Below are 7,035 nucleotides of genomic sequence, written 5' to 3'. Positions count from 1 at the left end.
ACCGGGCAAGGTATATGGATTTTGTCCTCCTTTCTTTTATGTGATCAACTAGCATCCCTGGGCATTAAAATTTATTCTTAATTGTGTTTTGTGAGGCAAACATAGTTGATCTCCAAAACCCAAACTTGCTGCATTGAGTCAAGTCGTCGGACTCACAGTGGCCCTGTAGCACAGGATACAATTGTCCAGAGTCATTGTTTCCTGGAGCAGAGTGTCTCGGGTGTCTCCCATGGAGCAGCAGGTGGTTTCAAACTGCCAGCCTTCAGGACTGCAGCCCAATGCATAACCACTGCACCACAAGGGATCCTATTGCTTGCAAGGTTCATTATATAGACAACACGAAATGGAAAATTGAAAATACACAATTACTGTGAGAGTGTAAACAGCTGGTCTGTATTTTACCTTAAATTTGATTTCCTACAGAGAATACTTTGGTTAATTTTCTACTCATTCCTATCCCAGTTTATGAGAGAAGATGTGTCCTTATTCCCTCAGGAAATTTGCTCACTTCTTTATCATCTCTGTATTTACAAGTTAAGCCTGAAAAAAATTATTCAAAGCTATATGAATCCAGTCTTAGAATTAAATCCTACATACTAGAAGCATAGGCACAAAAATCTCTAAACATGTTTTATTTATTATTATTAAACCTTAAATTTTTATGAATTTTTTAGCATTTGATTTATTTGCCAACTGTTTTTTTTTTGTTTTTTTTTTTTAAAGACAGGAACAGGGTTGCCACTTTCTAGACAGGTGCCTGGTCTGACCATGTGGTGTTACAGTCTCACAACTAAACATTGCACATTCTCCTCTCCTGACCTCTAATAAAAACCTTCAGTCTCATTTGATAAAAATAAAGCCTGCCATCAGCTTTTATAACTTAATCCCATAAAACATTCTTTCAAGGAAAAATTATTTCCAGATGTACCGGGGGTTTGAAATCTGACAGTCTGACACGTCGGCCATTTGCACCTTTAAAAATGCGTCGTTTCCAGACTGACATATCACCATAGAGGCTACTGTATAATTTGGTTCACTTTCCCTATTAACATCACATTTTCCTCTTCGTTGCAAAACTGATGAAACAATAACCAAACTTGAAAACCAGGCAGAGTGAAGCGCAACTTTAAAATTCTTTTCTACCCTATTAATTAAATGGAAATTGAACCTACTCATCCACCTTTACTGACAAAGAAAATAATACCACTGGTAGATCGATATAGCTGGAGAGAGAAATGAAGTTACAGGTTATTTACCATCGTTTGATAGGCTTTGATATGCTAACACAACCACTAAAATCTCATTTACTCTTCAATTATGGGCCTCAATTACCCTTACCCTGTAGCTGCTGCCATGTGAACCGGATGCATCTTAATAGGTAATAGGCCCCCTGGGTTGTGAGGTTTGCTTCAGAGGCAGCTGAGAGGAACATGAATGGAGGAGCCACCACTGCAATGTGTACAATTGACAGATGACTTTCCTTCCCAAAAGTTGCCTTAGTTACTAAGCTACTAACTAACTAGTTCTGTTTTCTTTTCCTGGCCATCCTCAATTACCATTGATTGAGTCACTCCCCCTCCAATGCTCTGTTTATAGCCTGTCACAGGGTGAGGAATCCCCCAAAGACCACCCAGGCTTTCTCTGGAAACTGACTAGTGGGCCACTCTGCAGTCACAGAGGCTCTTGTGTGGTACTGGTACTATGGGAAAGATCCAGTATGTACCTGTTCCTTTACCTTCCCATCACCCACACAGGGCGTGCACAGCGGTGCCCATTTTACAGAAGAAGAAACGGCAGTTCATAAAGGAAATTTAAATTTTAAAAAATATATCAAAATTCTTAGTAATTGCTAACATTTCTGGATCTGGGACAATGTTTTCTTTGCCACCGATGACCAGACAGAAGAGTTTATATATAGACAGTGTAACAATTTGTTCATGGACAAAGATCAGACAGAGGTTTCCATTAAAGTAAATCTCCAAGGATTACTTAGGTTTCCCACATTTCATGTTATTATCAAATGGCATTTACCCTTAAGACATGCTCAAAGATATCTTTGGAGGGAGGTGTTTTCTGAATCTATAACTCAGTCTATTTCTTGCAATTTGCCTCTTGAATACCAAAGACTTTTTTTTTAGTGTAAATAATGCTTATGCTGTGAAACCCCATTAAAGATCAGAGCTAAATAAAATAAGCAAAAACCTATACCCGATATTCTAAAAGCGTAAATGAGATTTCAAAAAATCCTACTAACTCATAGCTTTACCATGCTGCAAATCTTTATGGCACCAGCGGCCTCGTCATTCTGCTAAGGTGATCATGACAGTGACCTTAATGGTAAGTGAATTGAAGTGAAGACACCGGTGTCTCATGTCTATTTTTGCCACTTTCTTTGACATCAGCTCATTCGTTTCTAGGAACAGAATTCGTGGATCATGACGAAGATTCTCTCTGACTTCTTGAATTACATCTTTCATGAATTGTACTGGTTCAAACTGAGGAAAAGCAGAAACTGGGGCTGTCCAAAAAGATACACTTTGGCTTTTGCTCAATATTTGAAGACGATAAGAATTGCAGGATAATTGCTAACTATGTGAAATCCCATGCGCCCTAGTAGCGCCGTGGGTTAAGCGCTGGGCTGTTAAACCACAAGTCAGCCATCAATCACTCTGCAGGAGGTCACTGAGGCCTTCTGCTCCCATAAAGTTTTACAACTTTGGCCTTGTCCTGAAGGGTCACTATAAATAGGAAGTGAGTATGGCTGTGGTTTCCATGAAAAGACAAGGATGTACATCTATTTCTTGGGTCCTTGGTTCCAAGATGGCAAAGAAAAGGAAGAACAACGGTTGTGTCAATAAGCAGCCTGTTGCTGAATGAACGGTGCTTGCTGTGGGCTCAAGGCCAGAGCCCTACTTCAAAATCTGGTAGAGGCCACAGCCGTTAGGGATATTTTTGAAGCCAGTGTCTTCAATGGACATGTAGGGGAAAGTACATTTTGGGTGCCTTGGACCATTTACTACAAGGTGGTCAGAAGCTGTGCTGGTAGGAGGGGAAGGTCTTAGCACATCCCGCTGCAGACCTGCAGATGCTGCTCCCTGACCTCAGATTTCCAGTCCTTAAAAAACGCTATCCTAAATAATAATAAAATGGCAATTATACTTTCAAAAAATGCAGAAGCTACATGTCTCCATCTACTGCATTCTTGTGGAGCTGTCAGAAAAAAATGTATCATCATAGATATTTTAAAATATATTTTGTTCAATCCTATGTATTTTTTCATAAAATGGATACAAACCAAACCCCCTGCCCTCTAGTGCATTCTGACTCAGGGGAACCTTACGTGGGCTTTCCCAGGCTGTAGAGCAGTGGTTCTCAACCTTCCTCATGCCGCGACCCTTTCATGCACTTCATGTTGGGGTGATCCCCAACCATATTTTTGTTGCTACCTCATCTCTGTAATTTTGTTACTGCTATGAATTGTCATGTAAATATCCAATATGCAAGATGCATTTTCATTGTTACAAATTGAACATAATTAAAGTATAGTGATTAACCACAAAAATAATATGGCAGTATATATTGTGAAATATTTCTAATGACAAATAAATGAAACGTTGTCTTGAAGCATGGTGTAGCATGGCTAACTGTCTTTGTGGCAGGTACTCATATATGGGCATTCTGCATGTGGGCAGACCCGCCTGGAGATGGATAGAGGAGCGGTGTCTCAGTTCCTAAGACCATTGGAAATATATGTTTTCCGATGGTCTTAGGCCACCCCTGTGAACCGGTTGTTTGATTCCCAAAGGGGTCACGACCCACAGGTTGAGAGCCATTGCTGTAGCTCTTCATATATGCAGATAACCTCATCTTTCCCCCTTGGGTTGGCTAGTGGGCTTGAACTGGCAACTTGTGGTTAGCAGTCCAATGCTAACATGGCAACACCAGTAGGGCTCCTTATAATTTTGATAGTCTTTATAAGCTACAGATAAGATATAAATATACTATCTTCTAACTCCATACCTGTATATCACATTATCTTTTAAATGAGAAAGATTTGGCAAACATTTAGTAAATTTCAATGCAATCACTTCTACCAAAACATGATTGCTAAGGAAACAAGACAGAATGCAAATGTGAGCATCATCCTGCATCCTGTGGATGGCCGACAAGAAGGAAAAGCCTGGTAAGCTTGAATGACAGCTTACACCCCTCGGAAGACATCCCTATAGATCACATTGAACTGTCAATTGTAGAACTCACCAGATAAGTTTCCAAATGAAAAATTAGCTCTAGAAAAGTATTTTATTAGCAGAGGAAGTTAACAGAATAAAGCCTAAGTTCTGTCAAGAAATTCAAGACTAGGCTCTTGCATTCTGTATTATATGATAGCGCTGCCAATCACTTCTTTTGAGAACCTACTGAATTTTTGAAAATATCATTTGTACCAGCTGGAGGCCAGAGTAAAATGCATTAATATATAGCCTTCTTATCCCCAGCTTCCAGTTTATCAGAACAAATGCTTGTACTAAAGTAACTGGCTATCCATCATCAAGTCAAATATGATCATGCAAATACTTGGATCCTTATGGCAAGGTCATTGACCTTCTCTGGAAAAAATTCATATGAAATTGGGAACAGAAGTAATCCTTTTCCTGCTATGACCCAGAACAGGGAGCCCAAGCCACTGGAAGTGAGCAAACAGATTAGCTTCCCTGTGTGGCGGCCACCCTTCAAAGTGATGATACAATTCTTGAGGATGTTTGCCTTGACTGCTGCCGGGATTTACCGCCTGAAATTAAAACAGTGTGTGTGTCCGTGTATGTGCATGAGTGTTATGTGAGAGAGGACGTGAGAAGAGAAAACAATTGAAGAAAGGGAACGGAATGGGGTTGGGAAGACGCGCCCGGACTGGGAGGAAGTAGAAAAGGCTCTCGCTGCCATATTTATTTTCACTTAGAAACAGGAAAAAGAACGATGGTAATTGACATCAATGCATAGAGTGTAAAATCACTTCATTATACTTAATATCACTAAAACTTGCATAAATTAGCAGGCATGATATTGAGGGGCTTAAAGCTGTCGAATTTCAGTCCACTTTTATAAGCCCTGTCATTCTAATTCTAGAAAGTCTTCTGATTTGTTATATGAAGAATTTAAAAATTACTATCCAACAGTTATTATGTTTTTATTTGCTAAAATATTTATACTGAGTACATGTAAGAACAAAAATATTTAAAATTAAAGCTCCAATTAAATTTTTGAGTGGTAAAATTATCTTCTTTGACAGGGAATATCAACAGAGCCTATAACCTCTCAAAAGTATATTGTAGTATTTACAATCATGTAGTTACCTCATTTATATAGTTAATATTCATTGACATAGAGTAGTTTGGACAACATTTTATAATTTATTTTATGATAATGTTTTTAAAAACTACTAGGAAGAAATTATTAGCATACAAGTAGTCCCTGGATTACCTGTATGTTAATAATTTTCTTCTTAGATTTTAACACCTTTAGAAATGGATCTTATACTAATCAGATCAAAATGTTTCTTGAGGTTGAAAATGTAAGAAATTCTGAACAGGTGGATATGATTCTTATTTAACCTTTCTCTAGTACAATGGTTCTCAACCTGTGGGTCGCGGCCCCTTTGGGGGTCGAACAATTCTTTCACAGGGTCTCCCAATTCATAACAGTAGCAAAATGACTGTGATGAAGTAGCAATGAAAATCATTTCATGGTCGGGGGGAGGGGTCACCACAACATGAGGAACTGCAAAAAAGTAGTCTTGGCCTCAGGAAGGTTGAGAACCTCGGATCTAATAACCTCTGTTTCCAAACTCCCATGATCATTGGGACCGCCTAGTTTCTGGTGCAACTAAAGATCCCTAGTCTCCCCCAAGAAATTCTGACTCATCAGGTTGCAAACAGTGCAAGAGAAGGCATGGCTGCTTCACTGATTGAAGCACTGCGTGTGCAATTAGTCCACCCGATTTTGATGGACAGCTTGTTGTCAGTAGGGATTTGTTCGACCATTTCAAATCTAAAATAAGTCACTGTCATTCAGTCCATTCTGCTTCTTCGAGTGCCCAAGAGTTTAAGTCCTGACAGTGTCATCTTTATCCATGAAAAGACTGCTGGATTCATCCCTGACCTTGTGGTCAGTTCATAATGATGCCCCAAGAGCTCCTCTAGTCGTTTCAAAGCGGGGATCAATTTATGTAACACTATGGGCAAGTTGGAGTTATCCGTTGTAGGAAAGCCATACGTTTCTAAATGGGACATGCATGCATAACCTGGGGACTATAAAGGTTTAACAATTGTATTATGAATGACAAAATGTCATGGATAAAATAACAGTAGCTTCTTTTACAAAATGATCAATTACCTTATTGAGGTAAGCTGAGGAACTGGATGAGAATGTAATGCAGCTAAATCCTCTATGCTTATAATTACGGATCAGGAAAGCCAACTCCAGTGGAGGAAGACCTTCATGATTATGAGCTATAAACATCTTCATCTGCATTATCATGACTGGACACAGTCCCTGCAATAAAGGAGCGGTCGTAGGGGCCACAATAAAAGATATCTCATACTTGTATCTGGCTATTCCCCGTGCCTGGACATTATCTGTAGATAAGAGCAATCAGGTTCTATTGCCAAACCACCTTAAAATGTAGCACATCCCTGGGGAGGGCTCGGGGGGGGGGGGGTGGTTGAGGTCAACTAGCACTAGGTCAAGATGATGACTCACCTCTGCATGTTTATTGTTACCTGCTTATGCTGTTATTACCTGTTGATTTTGTTATAGGTTTGCTGTATGACATGTATACTTTTGAAAAGATCTGTAAGCCCTATTATGTACATCCATTGGAAAATCCATTCACTCTCTCAGTCCAGAATGGGACCAGGAGGCCTGGGCCCCGCTGTCATCTGTCTTTATTTCCACAGTCACAGAGTCATTCCTGAAGGCATATCAGGTTCTAGGAAACACCACATGTGGTACCAAAAGAACAAAAACAAATAATTTGAT

This window comes from Tenrec ecaudatus, chromosome 9 (genome assembly GCF_050624435.1).
Source record: "Tenrec ecaudatus isolate mTenEca1 chromosome 9, mTenEca1.hap1, whole genome shotgun sequence".
NCBI classification, from domain to species: domain Eukaryota; kingdom Metazoa; phylum Chordata; class Mammalia; order Afrosoricida; family Tenrecidae; genus Tenrec; species Tenrec ecaudatus.
Note: the sequence above shows the minus strand (reverse complement) of the source record.